This window comes from Gossypium arboreum, chromosome 11, assembly GCF_025698485.1.
Source record: "Gossypium arboreum isolate Shixiya-1 chromosome 11, ASM2569848v2, whole genome shotgun sequence".
Classification (NCBI taxonomy): Eukaryota; Viridiplantae; Streptophyta; class Magnoliopsida; order Malvales; family Malvaceae; genus Gossypium; species Gossypium arboreum.
In genome coordinates this window covers 102,588,920-102,605,224 of record NC_069080.1, presented here as the reverse complement: position 1 = coordinate 102,605,224, position 16,305 = coordinate 102,588,920, and the positions used below count along the sequence as shown (strand labels likewise).

At 33.5% G+C, this 16,305-nt stretch overlaps 1 pseudogene; it reads right to left on the bottom strand.

The window, feature by feature from the left end:
* Positions 1–10,619: 10,619 nt before the first annotated feature.
* On the bottom strand, positions 10,620–11,566 carry LOC108471553 (protein argonaute 4A-like; annotated as a pseudogene).
* Positions 11,567–16,305: the final 4,739 nt, after the last annotated feature.

The following is a 16,305-nucleotide window of genomic DNA, read 5'->3' as shown; positions in this document are numbered from 1 at the left end:
CCTCAATTGAAGAGTGAAATTGCAATAGCTCTAGAAGGTAATCAACAGCAACTTGAGCAACAGATTTTGAGTGACCGTATTATAAAATAAAAAAGAATCGTGTTGATAACGTGTTATAAAATAAAAGACAGAGAATAAAAACAAAAACAAAGAGAATGGGAGAGCTAAGAGAGAATGTATTTTATTGATCAATCGAGTATATAAAACTTCTCGATAGTCTCTATTTATATGTATAAGGAATATAAATGAAGTAAAGCTTTAAATAAATAAAGAATAAAAAAATTGAAATGTTTATGGTTTGATTTTTTTTACCTATATTCATTGCTTTTGAGTTTGTTATTATATATATATATATATATATATATATATATTTCTAATTTTGGGTTTTTAATCTAATTTTCATTCCTTATATTTTGGCCTTTAACTATGGTTAAGGTGTAATAAGTTTGAATACTTTTTAAGTTTCTATAAAATAAAAGTAAGTTTAGGAGGTGCAGTAGGGCACTCTCTATATATATATATATATATATATATATATATATATTAGTTAATATAAGTATTTGATAAAGGAAGAAGGCATAGGAATAAACAAAAAAAGATGAAGGTATAAGAGAGACAAACAAAATATATCACTAAATATGTAGATTGAAGATGTGGAGGTGCATCCCCTAAAGGATTTACACTCTTATCACACAATGTGTCACTATGGTTAGGAGTGGCGGTTATGGAAGTCAAAGTAAAACTTTAGACTCGGTGGCTAGAGTATTTTTGTTTGGCATAATATAATCCTTTGAAGGATTTTTCTTGAAGCTCAGTTGTTTGGTATTATTGTGTCGTCTAAAGGATTTTTATTATCATTGGATTTTAATACATCCCTTTTTCGTAAAAGGATTTTTAAAGTTTGAAAGGATAGACATCAATCTTAAGCGTTTGTAATTATCTGAAGGATTTTCATAATTCACCTATTTTTGTGAGGGGAACTTGAAAGCTGTAAGAAACTCACGAACAACATAAAATTGTACCCCGAAAACAATATGAAATAGGAAGTTACAGGAAGATGTAGGTAATTGGTAGGAATTGAAAAATCATATGTGCGCTGAAAAACACAAAAGAATAGACTAGAATACATAGAGTTGTATAAAAGCTATATAAAGTTGTAAAAAGCTAGAAGGAGCCAACATATCATGTGTGCACCCCAAAACAACATGACATAGCTGGAGGTACAAGGAGTTGTAAAAAGTTGTTTAAAATGCAAGAAGCTAAAGGAATCAATATATAATATGTGTACCTTAAAAATAATATGACAGTTGTTGTAACACCCTAAAGTTTTTATTATATATGTCACATTCTTCTAATAACAAATATAGTGAATTGTCAATTAAATTAGAAAATGAGATAGATAAAAGGATTTTATGCAATCTAAGTTAATATTTGAGATTGGGAATTAAAGAAAATGATTTTAGAAGTGAAAATGTGATAAAATCCTTTTATCTATCTCATTTTGAAAAGTGAGTGAGTATTGATTAAATTTCATAAGAATAGGTATTAGTACAATGAAATATTAAGAATAAATTGATAAAATTTAGGAATTAAATTATAAATTTCTCAGAAAATTGAGTAAAAATCTCATTTTACCACCTAGTAAATGTTTATTATGAATTTGAATTGAATTAGGTGCTTAATTTTGGAAAAATTGTGTTTTTAGATAAAATGGGTAAAATGATAATTTTGTTATTCAAAGGTATTTTAATCATTATTTGAATGAAATATTTGATAATTGAAATAAGCTAAGATCATTGGGCCAATGAAATAATGTGATTGATCACCCTTGTTTTAAATGGTGGGTTAGTGGTGGACTTGGGCCTTTTGGTCCACTCGGTTTTTTTTTTTGAAGGATGAGATCGGGAAAAGTTCCCCGTTTTTCTTTTCTCTCTTCTCCAGCTGACCAAGCTCTTTTGTGGAGTTTTTCTTCTTATTTCTTTCATTTTACGAGCTTTTTCACGGGATTTCTCAAACTTTAAGATTTTGATGGAATCACATAGAAAGTAATCTCATGAATTCTCTTCCACATTCAAATCTCTAATTATCAATCTAAGTTTTATGAGTTTTAGTGAAAGAAAGTTCCAACAACACTCTAAAAACTTTTCAATATTTTGCACAAGACTGTTTCCATCATTTTATCTGTATACTCGATAAGAAAATTATTTTTTAATGAATTTAATTATTTTTATACTATTGAGAAGCCACTAAAAATTATAATAAACCTTTTGTAGAGTTTTAGGCTTGGTCCAGTCAAATATGGGATGAATGGTAAAATAGTAATTTTGTCTAGAGGGGATTTTGGTCATTTAGGACCTAAATATTACTAAATATTAATGTTTGTAATAATGTGTTGTGATAAGATGATTTTATTTTGGTGTAGGCCTTACTTAAAAGAATTAAATTGTTCCACGTTCGAGAAATAGGTAGGTCAGTCACTAAACCGATAAAAATGAACATCATTATCTTGCGGATTCAAGGCATTAGGATCATTTGTTTATCTATTTTAGAAAGAGTTAAATTTAAAATTGGTACCCGAACTTGTCCACTCCTCCCGGATTGATACTTACAGTTTTTTTTGTCCAAGATTGGTACCCAATTTTTTTCTCATCCACTATATTGGTACTTCCTTCTAATGCGGTTGCTTTTCTGATGACGTGGTAGCATTGACCAATCGTGCAGTGCCACGTAGACTGCTATTTCCTTTTTCATTTTTCTTTTTTTTCCCTCTTTTTCTTCTCTGCTTCTACACTGCTGCTGATAACGAATGCCACCCGCCAATGTGAAAAGGAGAAAAACCAAGCCAATTGGAGTAGCATGTTTATCCCAAATCAATACATTGATCGAAACAATAAGAAACTTATTAACCACACTAGTGATAGTAAATGTTGTAGCAGAGATTGCTTTCCTAGTTGCGAATCCAAAGAAACTAATCAGCAAAAACCAAATAAACAAGACAAACACACAACAAAAAACACCATCAGTTCAAATCTTCGCCGCCACTCACGGCGGCGAAAAGCTCACCACAGTCCCCACTTAAAACCCAAAAAAATGGTGCCATCATCAACGACAACAAGTTATTGTAAAACACAAACCCCTAAGTATTCAACACAATGATGAACAAAGACACAAATGTCAGCTTTTTCGGGTACGATTACTTTCTAAAAGGTCATATCGGCAACGAAGACCAAAAAAGGTGATAAAGATCGAAGGATATCTTGACATTGGCGTGGCGTAGGAGAAAGTTCTTATTTTATTGCATTTGACCTAGTTTTTTAAAGTTCTTATTTTATTGCATTTGACCTAGTTTTTTCTTTGCATTTTAATCTTCGATGAAGGACTGACTTGTATTGTTTGCACCTATTTTTGATGATTTTGGGTAGTGTTTGTATGATGTTTTTCATTGAGCTTTGGGTTTTTTATTTTTTAAAGTATGGGAAGGAGTATGACGGTGGCTGACACATTTAAGAGTTGTCTGTTGCTGACTCTTTTATTAGAGAGCAAAGCTGAGAAGGGGAAATGGAGTGCAATAAGGATAAAGCCACTAGAGCTAAAGAGCTTATTGAGAAGAAGTTCATAGCACAGGATATTAATGGAGCAAAGAAATTTGCTTTGAAAGTCCAAAATTTGTATGTTAGTCTTGATGGCATTCCCCAAATGATAGCAACACTCAATGTTTATATTTCTGCGGAAAACTCACCGGAAAGCTCACTGGAGGAGGCCAAACGGTGGCCGAGCAACGGTGTAGAAGCAGGGCAAAAAAAGAGAGAAAATAAAAAAGGAAGTAAAACAAAAGGAGGTACAAATAGAACGCCACGTGACATCATGTGATTAGCTAATGCTACGACATCATAAAAAACTAATGGTGTTAGGCTCGAGTACCAATATAGTGGATGGAAAAAAATTCGAGTACTAATCTGGAACAAGAAAACCTTAAGTATCAATCTAAGAAAAATAGAAAAATTCGAGTACTAATTTTATATTTAACCCTTTTAAAAATAGCTTAGATTCCAATTATAGTTATATAAAAATAATTAACTTGTTAAAACTATTTTTATATGCAATATTAGAGCAGGAGTTGAGAGTAAGTAGTTGAAAGTTTTAATTATCACTCCTTATAAGTTAAGATTGGTCGAAGCTTACTGTGTTTTTGACTTTTAAAGGAATAATTGTTAAAATGAAAACAATCCATTGTTTCAACAGATTTAATTAAAAACCAGTAGACTCCACATTTCAATAATTATTGTATAATTGGATTTATCAAAAATCGCTTTAAATAGATTAAAAATCGATTTTTTTTTGAAATGAGGTTTGAATTTTTACCCATAATCTTTGCTTTTGAGTTCGTTCTATATATATATATATATATTCTAATTTTGGGTTTTTAATTTGATTTTCATTCCTTGAAGCATTTTGGCATTAAGAAAATTTTGATTTCATGGCTCGATTTCAATAAAAATAATTTTGATTCGTTAAATTATTTGGGATAAAATTGACTACCATGTGATGTTGATTTTTGCTAAATAGATTGAAACACCTTTTTGCATGAATATTTTACCATAAATATTTTTTTTCATTTCGTTTAAAAAAATTTAAAAATAAAGATAATTTTTATGAAGTAATTTTCGTAATGATATATAATAAGTAAGAAAGAACTCAATCACGATATTTTAGTGGAATGATTTTGTAATTAAATAATGTTATAATTAATAGACGATAAAGCTGAAACTTAAGTATAAATTATTTGAGCTCTAATTATATATGTCCAATTGTCTCCTCCTCTAGCTCAAGATAACCTGAAATGAATTGCATGTAAAACCAATAGATAAAAATGAATGGAAACGATGAAGTACGAGAAATAGATTGCATTTATTACTATCAGCAGTGATGCATTTTCTCGCTAAGTGTAGAAATGACTTGAGAATTAATTTAAATATCTTCAAATTATTATTTAATTAATAATAATTAAATATTTGAAGTTTAAAAATAAAATAAAATTAATCAATCATTATGAGATTTGTTGAATAAGGAAATTAAATATTTTTTCATAGATTTTATTATGGTAAAATTGTTAATTAGAATTGAGTTGAGAAATTTATTTCATTGAGAAATTAATTTAGTTTATTTAATTAAATAAATTAATTGATTAAATAATATTTATTTTGGGAAATAAAAAATAAATATAAGGTTGAATTAAATTATAAATACAGAGTTAAAATTCAAAAAACACATATAATTGGATCTAATACATAAGAGACCCAATTAGCCCTCATCTAGCATGAGGGGCGACAACACTAGTAGAAAATACAAGGCTGTGCTGCCCATACTCTAGTTAGAGTAGGGATGTTTTTTCTATTTAAATAACATTATTTAGTTAGTACTTATTTAACCAAAACTCTTGTACTTCTTTTTATAAATAGAGAGCACCGGTTGAACTATTGACACACAACAATTCATACATCGTTATTTTCTCAGAAAGTAGTTATAATTTATTTATAGATAATAAATTCTATTTTCTAGGAATTATGAGTTTTATTGATTTATAGAGAGAACTTACTTTCGTATTGAAAGTAAGTAAATCATTTCTTTCCTGTGATTTGGTTCGGGTTGCTGGACCCACACTCGACGAAATTCATGGTATGAGAATAATAGAGAAAACTATTTGATTGAAAGTCAATATCGACTTGAGTTCACCTTGCAAAAAACACATCTATAAGTTTGATTTAGATTTATTGTTATAAATAACACAACGACTCGATTTTAAGAAAAATTTTAAACTTTCGCTATAACTAAATAATAATCTTCTTAACCAAAATTTTCTAATAGGATTTAAAAATGGTAAGCTAGGAAAATATTAATAAATTCAATATACTTGTCGAAACCATTTTTTAATCGGGTTTTGGAAAATGGGAATCGACTTTAAGAAAACAAAAACGGGAGTCGCCACCAATCTTTTTAGGTGTGATTGGATCACCTTATAAAATATTTTGTTTTAAAACATTAATTTTGGTCTACGAAAGTCGAGAAAACGGATTTGGGAGTCGGTTACGTACGAGGAAGGGTTAGCACCCTCGTAACGCCCAAAAATTGGTACCTAATTGATTATCACGTGTCTTTAATGTTGGAAATTTGAAAGTTTTAATATGCAAACCTCTTTTAATTAGAATGTTTTAATTTTGAATATTAGGGTTCACTTGTATCAAATGAATCAAAATATTACGCCCAATAAGTTAGGAAGCAATATTTTTAAGACATTCGAAACTAAGCTAACCCTTTTTGAAAATCCTTATCTCAAAATGACAAAACGCCATATCCAGTAAGTTAGGACACAACGTTTTGAAATTCCAAGACAGTTGCTCGTATTTTGAAAACCTTAAAACTTAGAAGGGTGCTTGACTATTTGAACTCAACAAGAAAAATTGCAACCCAGTAAGTTAGGGCACTACCTTTTTCGAAGTGTCCAGATACCAAGCATTGCCTTTTTATTTTTGAAGACTTTTGAATCTCATTTTTAATTAATGCATAAGGAATCATATATATACATTATAACATATAGCATATTACAATAATAGGTAGCTAAAACATGCATTTAAATAATATGATAGCAATAATCTAAAGATCCTATGCTAGATACATACATAAATATAGCAAATCTTAGTTACATAACAACATACATATTAAGATATACATAGCATATATTGAAGAGAAATAAGCAAAATATACGAACACTCAAAGTAATAATTAATTTAAAAACAATGCATGATATATAATTAGACGATAAATATATACAAAACAAATGTGATAATATATATATATAAAAAATAATAACACATATATATCAAACAAACAACACTTAATAATTTTATGTAGCTAGCTTTTAATATATAAATAATATAAAATATAACAATATATAAAATAATGTAATGATAAATGAATTTTAAATATTTAATAGTATATAAAAAATGTTTAATAGTAATTTATACAATTTTAAAACTATACATGATGATATATATATTAAGAGACAAATGTACGATAAGATATAAAATAAAATAATATAATGTATAAAATTTTATAGGAAACATATAATAATATAATAACATAAAATTTTTTATTATTTATCTATTATCAAAATATATATTTAATTTATAAAATATTAATAATACATCTACTATATAAAACAATATAATATCATATAACATAATAAAATTTAATTACATATAATTTAAAAATAAATGATAATAAATGATAATATGATGGATAATATAAAATAAAATATATATATCATTTTATATAACTAATATTTACAAAAATAAACTAATATATAAAGTATTTAAAATAAATTAAAAATATGTAAAAGGATTAAAATTTAGAAAAATGAAAACTTTGGGCTAATTAAAAGAATATAAAAAGAATTTGAGCCAATTAGGAAAACGCATAAAAACCGAGGGACTCACTGGGCAATTGTCCCTAATCCCAAAATGCCGTCGTACCTCAGAGTATAGTTCAAAAGCCATTAGGACTAAATTGAAATAACTATAAAATATTAAGGCCGAATTAAAAATAAAATAAAATGAAATTACAGAATTTAATAAATTGGGGGGATCAATTGAGCAATTCACCCACTTATCAAGAACACGTGGATCCTCCCTAGGTTATCGGGTCAACGCGCGGATCCTAAGCCTTGAAACGACACCATTTTATGTTTATTGAATTAAACCAAAACGGCACCGTTTCATCAAGGCTATATAAGCCAGATTTTAGTTTTAAAATCATTTTGCACTCTGTTTCAAAAAAAAAAGAAAAGAATCCTCTGAACGAGGACTTGGGGTTAGTTGTCGGAGGGCTATCGTGCCTCCGTCCGGAGTTTGCACGCACTCACGCGCTCCCGTCTTGGCCTCCACGTGCAGTGGTTAGAAACTGGAAAGTTTCCTTTTTTCGACACGAATCGAAATGGTACGCTTCCCTTTTCCTTTTCATTATTCGCAATATATACATGTACATATATTTAAAGCATCCACCTTTATGTATTTCGATCGACTGCTGGTTTCTTTAGTATAAGAACGATTTTGTTTTTATTGAATCTCTCTGTTCTTGCCAAAAAAACCTCATTTACAGATTAAAAGAAAGGGGTTTTTATAACCCTCAATTACATTTTAGGGAAAGAATTTGTTGATTTCTTTCCATGTTTATTTCCTTTGCTGTTGTGGTTCTTCTTCTCTTTTGCAGGTACCATTGAGGATTTCATGGCGAGGAAACATTGATCCGTGCACCGATCATAGCGCGTCATGGGGCCTGGAATCACAGCACCGATGGTGGTGACAATTGGCGTGCCTGTGATACAAGCTCTGGAACCTTCCATTTGCGGCGCCTAGGGTTCCAGAAACCCTAGGTTTTCCTTCTCCTGTTTACCAAATTGGGCCATTTGGGCCATACCTGGTTGGGTGTAAACGGGCTAGTATTTAGTTGGGCTAAAATGTAATTTTGGGCTTGTGTGTAACGGGTCTGAGGTTTTAAGTATTTGGGCCACTAACATTTGGGTTTTTGTAAACTGGACTGAAATAAATAAACTTTTATTTATTTATTTTTATTTGTTTATCTCACGGGCCCGGGCAGATTTGGGCTACTACAGCTGCCCCTCTTTCCTTGTTGCTGTGTAACAGGAATCGAGCAAAGACTCATAAAAAGACCAAAATTGCCCAGCCTTATTGGATTATGGTCCTCAGTCTTCTCATTACAAACTCAAGACTGTCATGTCGATATCTTCGATCAGCTCTCCGTTGAACACAGAGATACCAAATCATCTTAGATTTGCTTCAACGTAAACACGTGAAAGCCAAATAAGCTATGTCTTCGATCTGCTCTCCGTCGAACACAGAGATGCCAAATCATCTTAGATTTGCTTCAACATAAACACGTGAAAGTCAAATCAGCTATGTCTTCGATCTGCTCTCCGTTAAACACAGAGATGCCAAATCATCTTGGATCTGCCTCAATGAAGGTCAAATCTGCTACGTCTTCGATCTGCTCCCCGTCGAATACAGAGAGATAAAATCTGTCATCTTGGATCTACTCCCCGTCCATTACAAAGAGATAAGATCTATCATCTTGGATCTACTCCCCGTCCATTACGGAGAGATAACATCTGTCATCTTGGATCTACTCCCTATTCATTACAGAGAGATCTTTCATCTTGGATCTGCCCCCCGTCCATTACAAAGAGATAAGGTCCGCCATATTGGATCTGCCCCGATGAAGGTCAGATCTGTTATGTCTTTGATCTGCTCCCTGTCGAATACAGAGAGATAAGATCTGCTATCTTCAACTTGTTCCCTATAAGCACAGGGATTCCATGTTGAAATCTTCGATCTTCATTGTCCCCTAGAGGACATAACTTGTAGAATGTGTATGTGCCTATGCCTAATGATTAGGATGCCATGATTGAAATGAGTCAAATGCTCCTAATTAGACATATTATGATGCAAAATGAAAATGACTTTTATTTCGGACATCTTGATTCATTCAAGTTTCGTGTTGTTTCACTCAAAATACCAACCCTATTTTGCTCGTATGCTTAGAACCCTTTCCATCGATTTGGTCCACTGTACCATTCCCACATGTTACGACCCACTGGAAATGTTTATGAAATGATCCTTTCTTAGGATCAACATTATCTAATCACCATTTGGACCGAAGAAGAAAATTTCTTGAGTACCTCTAATCCTCACTCAATGGGAATTCCTTAAACAATTGTTATGTTTCAGTTTCTTTGTATCATCTAGAAATTTCCAGAGTAATATGCAAAACTTCGTTTGTAAAGATATTTTAGTTCCTCCATTATTATTTCAATGCAACATACTTTATGAATAATAGATAATAAATTGATCTTGAGGAAAATTAGAGTTTGAATGATTTATCAAAAGAAGAAAAAAGGAGATTAATCTAGGAATCTATCTTTGAGAAGAAAGAGAATCCAAAGATAGTAAACAAGACAAAAATCAGATGTCTTAGATATCGCAGCTTGGGCTTCTATATACAAATTTCATGAAGACTGTTTTGAGTTTAATATGTGTTTAGAAGACCCAAAGTCCTTTGTTGATGCCCGGTATGTAACATACTTCACTACTTGTTGACTCCAGTATAGCAAGGTCATTGCTGCACACCAAAATTTGAGCCGCCCTTTCGGGTTTTCAGCTCAAAACTCTTTTGGTCTCAAGGCACCCTTTGCCGGTTTTCACCTTGGCCTCTCCATTTTTTCTCTTTTTCTCTTTTTCTTTTCTTTTCTCTTTTTTTTTGAAATAGAAGTCTCAAAGCGCCCTTTGCGGGTTTTCACTTTGGCTTCCCTTTATTTTTCAGACAAAATACTCCTTAATTGAGTCTAAATTCACTGTATTGGGTAAATCTTTTGCATCACTAGAGGAGGCTTTTTCAGAATCTATGGTCTTTCCCATTTGGTATCCATTTTCCTTTGATATCCTTTGCATGGGAAGAATCTCTTGTAACACAAGTTCCCCCTCATGAAATTCTTTTGCCCCAGTAAAAATTCGAGCTGACGTTTGTCAAACAAAGAAAGCGAATAGTAGCTAATATCCAGAAGCTCTATATGAAAATAGTTCAATGGAGCTGCTGACATTATCTTTCATTTTGGGAAGCTGAAGTACAGAAATCGCTCCCGGAGTTGTCATTCCACCATGGCTTGATGATGTTTCTCAAGTATCTTTAAACTCTATAAACTGCTCTAACTGTGAAGTTACCAAATGAGCTCGGTGAGTAGGGGCCACAACAAATATGTCTGTGGCATTTCTTTGATATAGCATGGACTAGCTCCTGCAGATCATCAGCCGAAAACCCAATCTGACCTAAGAGAACATGATAATGAGTAGGTCTCGTGGTTCCAATCATTCCAGTATGGGCACAAAGATAGAAGTCATTGTTCCTAGGATGATAGATTTTGTTGTCTATAACGGTTCCAGGCGAGACATTGTCAGGAGATCCCTGCTGAAAAAACTTAGCATGATGATTTTTCTGTGCCACAATGACCACAAACTTGGGGTTCCAACTCTTGTCAAGAAATTTGCAAGCCTTAATTACTTGATCCAGCTCAATGTTCAATACTTGATTGAACTGTGACTTGCTAACTCCATCCCTGAATATGATAATTTGATCACGCTTCCTTTTCTCTAAACTTGTATAGAAGTCTTACAATACCCTCATCCATTTTGTTAGAAACTGGTTTGAAGAGAGAATCTATCATTTCAAGCTTTAGAGACTGTGTACGACCTGATGCCCTATAACTGGAAATCAATGGCCACTTCATAAAACTAACCACCGCAGCTATTGACGGTATATCAGACTGCTCAGGAGAGCCAAATAATGCATCCATTCCAAGGATGATAATTGGAACCTTTGAAACAACTGGAATTGAAGGTGTTTGCTCAATTACTAACATGGAATTTAGTCCTCCAAGCTTTGCATTGATTTTTAGAAGTAGGTTTGTAAAGCACTGATCATTCACCCTAACTAGCGCCATACACTGAGTCATGATGCCATACTCAGACCGATTGTTCTACTTCTATGGCCCATAAAAACCGAAGTTTTTTTTATCGGGAAGCAAACAAATAAGGAACTGTGGAGCTCCGAGTATCCAACACTATTGTCCACCAAGGCATCAATGTGAGGTACAGGAAAACTAGCTTTGTTCCAACTTACAGCCTTTTATTTCTTCTAAGACTATATCTTTTACCCCCTCTTCATGGGGTAGAATTTATTTCTCTTCTTACTTTACCGTTTTCAACAAATTTAGAAACAAATCGCAATCTCTGTCATCTTCAGAGTACTGAGATTCCTCTAAACACATGTAGCGCTTAAAAGGAACTTTGAATCTGTAGTATCGTTGCCCCTGCCATTGATATCTAGGGATCTTCGATAGGCACAAAAGAATATACAAGGAATAAATGAATTCAAGAATAACTATTTACGTTATGAATAAAGAAAAAATGAGGGAAGAATTGCTCAAATTAATCATGAAAGATATGTTTTATTGAAACAACAATGTCCAAACATGAGCCTATTTCACAAATGAAATCTTATTGTTTCTAGGCTTTAAAACAACAAGTGTGTTCTGAACATTACTCTAAATTAACTTTAAAATACAAGGATCACTTCCACAATTTCATTGTTCAAAACATTCCCAAATGTGCAAGGGCTTACCAGTTTTATTCCTTGGTTTCCTCTTCGGATACATTATTCAGATTCCCCAACGTCAAGTCCTGCTCAAAAGCCCTGGAACTTGGCGCATTCTTGGATCCCATGCCCCTTTTCATCATGGAATTCACTTCCCCATCTAAACGATTAGGTAATAGATTCTCTGCCCCAGAGGGATGATCAAAGCTTATAACACCTATTTTGATGAGTTTTTCGATCATTTTTTTAAAGGCAGTGCAATTCTCAATTGAGTGTCTTGTGCGTCCCGCATGATACTCACATTGAGCGTTCAAATCATACCATTTGGGGTATGGGGGCTACAACGGTTCTATGTAAAATGGGGACACTACATGTGCATCAAATAATCTATGATATAGCTCCTTTTACGACACTGGAATTGACGTAAAGGGAATCTTTTCAGGATTCGGTCTCGGATTTGATTCTTTCTTTTGAGGAACCTGATGGCTAGTAGTTGACATTCTTAGTTGTCTTACAGTCAACAGCTTCACCTCATTTTCTTTTCTCGTCATTGCCCTCGAGGTATTGTATCAGGAGCTCCACTCTTGCTTTTTAAGAGCTTCGCACTGTTTCAGACACTCCACACTGGCCTTCCTTGCTTCTCTAATGATGACAAGACTGGCTGAATTGCTCTCCGAATTAGGACCTAAGCCTACTGAATTATTTACTGGTGCCAACATACCGACTTGATGCTGTTGGGGTTTGATAGTAACTGGTATCTCTCGCGGATGTACGTCTAGCTGAGTCTGGACCCCTATTGGAGTAAAATTTGGGGAATAAACGATGACCTCATTATCATCTTCAGTGTTAACCACTGGGCTTTTCCTCTTTTCAAGCCCTTCGACTAGTAATTGTCCCAGCTGGCCAATTATATTTCTTTGGAGCTCCAACATTTGATCACGTATATCTTGTTGAATTTTGGTCAACTGCTCTTGCATCTGTATTTGTCTTTGCTCCAATCTCTCCAACCTTTGTTCCATATCCCCGATTAACTCTTTCTGAAATAATTTTTTCCTAATTAGGGTTATTTTATGGACTTAAATGCATATGATGCGATGTGATGTAATGCATGAATGCAAAAAGGTATCGATCTCGACTCAATTTCATTTAGAAAACTTTATTTAGAAAAAGAATATCTTTACATATGAATGGATTACAAATACGCCTTCGTCCTATAGCTCAAAGTTTTAACTCAACAAAGCTAACTCTTGATCATGATCTGACTGTAGCTTGTATTTCTTAAATGATTTACTACCATCCCGAATTTGAGCTATGGCTTCACCCATGAGCTAATCCCTACATCTATGGACACCTCTTCCAACGTCTGTGAAGTTGTTTTGATTATCTTGAAAGAAAGATTGGCAAACAAGTAGGCATTCCTGCTTAACATGCTGCCTTAAAATGATATCTAGCACCTTTGAGAGCTTTCAGATTCCTGTCCATACAAAGCATTTTGAAATGCTTACATGGGTATCTTCTTAGCATAGTTAATTTCCACTTTAAAGGTCTTTAAATGATATGGTCTTCTTTAATCTCATTCTTTTGCGTCCATTTTGATAGACCATCAGGGCTTGCATTTCCATTGTCTTTGATAAGTGTAACATAGTAAACTCATGCTTGTTGTTTAGTCCTATAATAAATAAGCCTTTTACTATCATAGGCACAATTCTTTCCATCCAACTCACCTTTGTAGGTCCATGGATCCTATCAATCACTTTCCTTCCAACACTCTTACCATCAACCATCTTCATATGAAAGAGAAATGTTGTAATGGTGGAAATGTCCATCAGTACTCTTCTTGTTCACCTTGAAATGATTGGTGAGTACATTACCTTCTGCCCTTTAGTTCTTGCAGCACGGGTACCATATCAGCTTTTCCAAACGTAAAACAACTGTATGCAAGATTCCAATACTGAGTGATGGCCCAAAACAAATTCTCGTCTATTCCCAAGTCAAGCAAGTACTGCAAGTCCCCATGGTTGTTGTAGAACAAATGCTTGGCTTCGCTACCCCATTGATCCCATATTTCCTTTAACTCATGCTGATTATCTTGTATGACGCTGATACGAACATAGTCTAACAGCTCTGACACATATCCCATGGCTAGACTATTTCCTTTACTAACTGAGTTTGCTCTGACCATATATGGACGTTAGCGTTGTCTTCTACTTTATCAAGAAGTCCGTTCTCCATAATAAAACTCTCTAACTTAGAAACTGACCGAAAATCGATACCTTTTAAATGAGAAATGATATGCAACAAAAGAAAGGAAATAGTTAGTATCACATGATAACAATAAACTCAAAGATAACCTGAAAGGGTAATAATTACGGTATACTTCTATCTAGGTCTAGCTCTTACGGTCCTTCTATATGTGGTTTAGTTCTAAAGTTGAGGTACCCGAACCAGCAGATTCCTTGATCCTCACCCATTATAGGCTCATTTGAATCGAGTTCAGTTCAGGGGAATACATTTCCCTACGGCTACACGGAGATGAAAATCTTACGAAACCATAGGTACGGATGTATCCCGAAAGTGATCCACTATCCTGCACGGAGGTGAAAACCTCACGAAGGCGTAGCTTCTCACCCCCACTTAAGGGTGTGACCACAATAGTCATGCAAATGCAATGCATATCAGAATATAGCAACACATGCAATAATACAAACACATAAAATGCAAAGAGGATTATATTTTAAAATTTTTAATTTCCGACATTTAAGACAAGAGATAATCAATTACACGGCTTGACTATCTTATTAGTCCTGTAACACCCCAAACTCGGCCCAGACGTTACGACCGAATCCGGCGTGTCACATTGAAGTGTTTTTCGAAAACCATGTTTTCGTTGAAAACCCTTCTTGATGTTTAGAAACTTTTACTGTTTAAACTTGAATAAAACCTTAGCCTTATTTTTTTCCAAAACGTGATTCATTGTAATAATCAAAGCATTGTTAACAACCTTGTAAAATCTTATGGGAAACTTTGAAAACTTGTAAACCTTTGTAGTGGCAGAAACATGTTATTTTAAAAAAACAGTTAAGTATCGAAAAAATCAAACCTTCTTTGTCATGGCTTAAAGTGAATGGATACTACGCACCAGGTAGGATTCAAGAAAAGAGGAGATGAGTCAATTAGACTGCTTAAGTACCTAGCTCTTCCATGATCCAATCCTAGACATGCACACATCCATTGCCACACTTTAAGCTTATTACTTGTCCACGAACAACAAATTAAGTTTAAGTCTATTTAAAATATTTATTTCCTTTGAAAACATTTACGTTACGGAAGCTTTGTTCGGTTATTGTGATATTTTAAAAATAAGTAACTTTTATAAAACGTGCCCTAGAGCTAACCAATTTAATAACCCAAAATATTAAAAAATAATAAAAAGAGCGACCTTATTACAACTTTAACCAGAATAAAAATAATCAAAATAATAAATACGAAACTTATTTTAAAGAAAACAAAAACTTAATCTTCGTGGCCACTCTGAATCTCGCCTAGCTTCAAGTCCACCAACTAGGGCTCACTTGCAAGGATGGAAGAGAAAGGGGGGTGAGTTTGGAAAACTCAGTGTGTAAAGTATCCCAACCAGAGCCCAAATCAGTTCAAGCTTTACTGGGCCTAAGCCTTATTCAGAATTTAGTGTTAACTGGGCCTTAGCCAATATCAATATTAATCTGGGCCATAGCCCCTTACAGTAACAGAGTATACTGGGCCTAGCCCATATCAGTATCAATCTGGGCTGTAGCCCTATTATAAGTCGAGATATATTGGGCCTTGCCCATATTAACACAGTTGGGCCCATTTCAATACAATTGGCCCATAACAGGACAGTCTCATATGATTAATGCATGATAACCTCATCCAACCCTGCACTTGCCTCCGTCCATCCCTACACTTCCTGTGGGGAATAAATCACCCACGCCATCCCTACACTTACAGTGTTAGCACCGATTGCGACACTAACTATAATCTGCAGCAAAGCTGCTTATATTAGAATATGTGGCACAGCCACCAGAACGGGTTCTTCCTCCATAACAA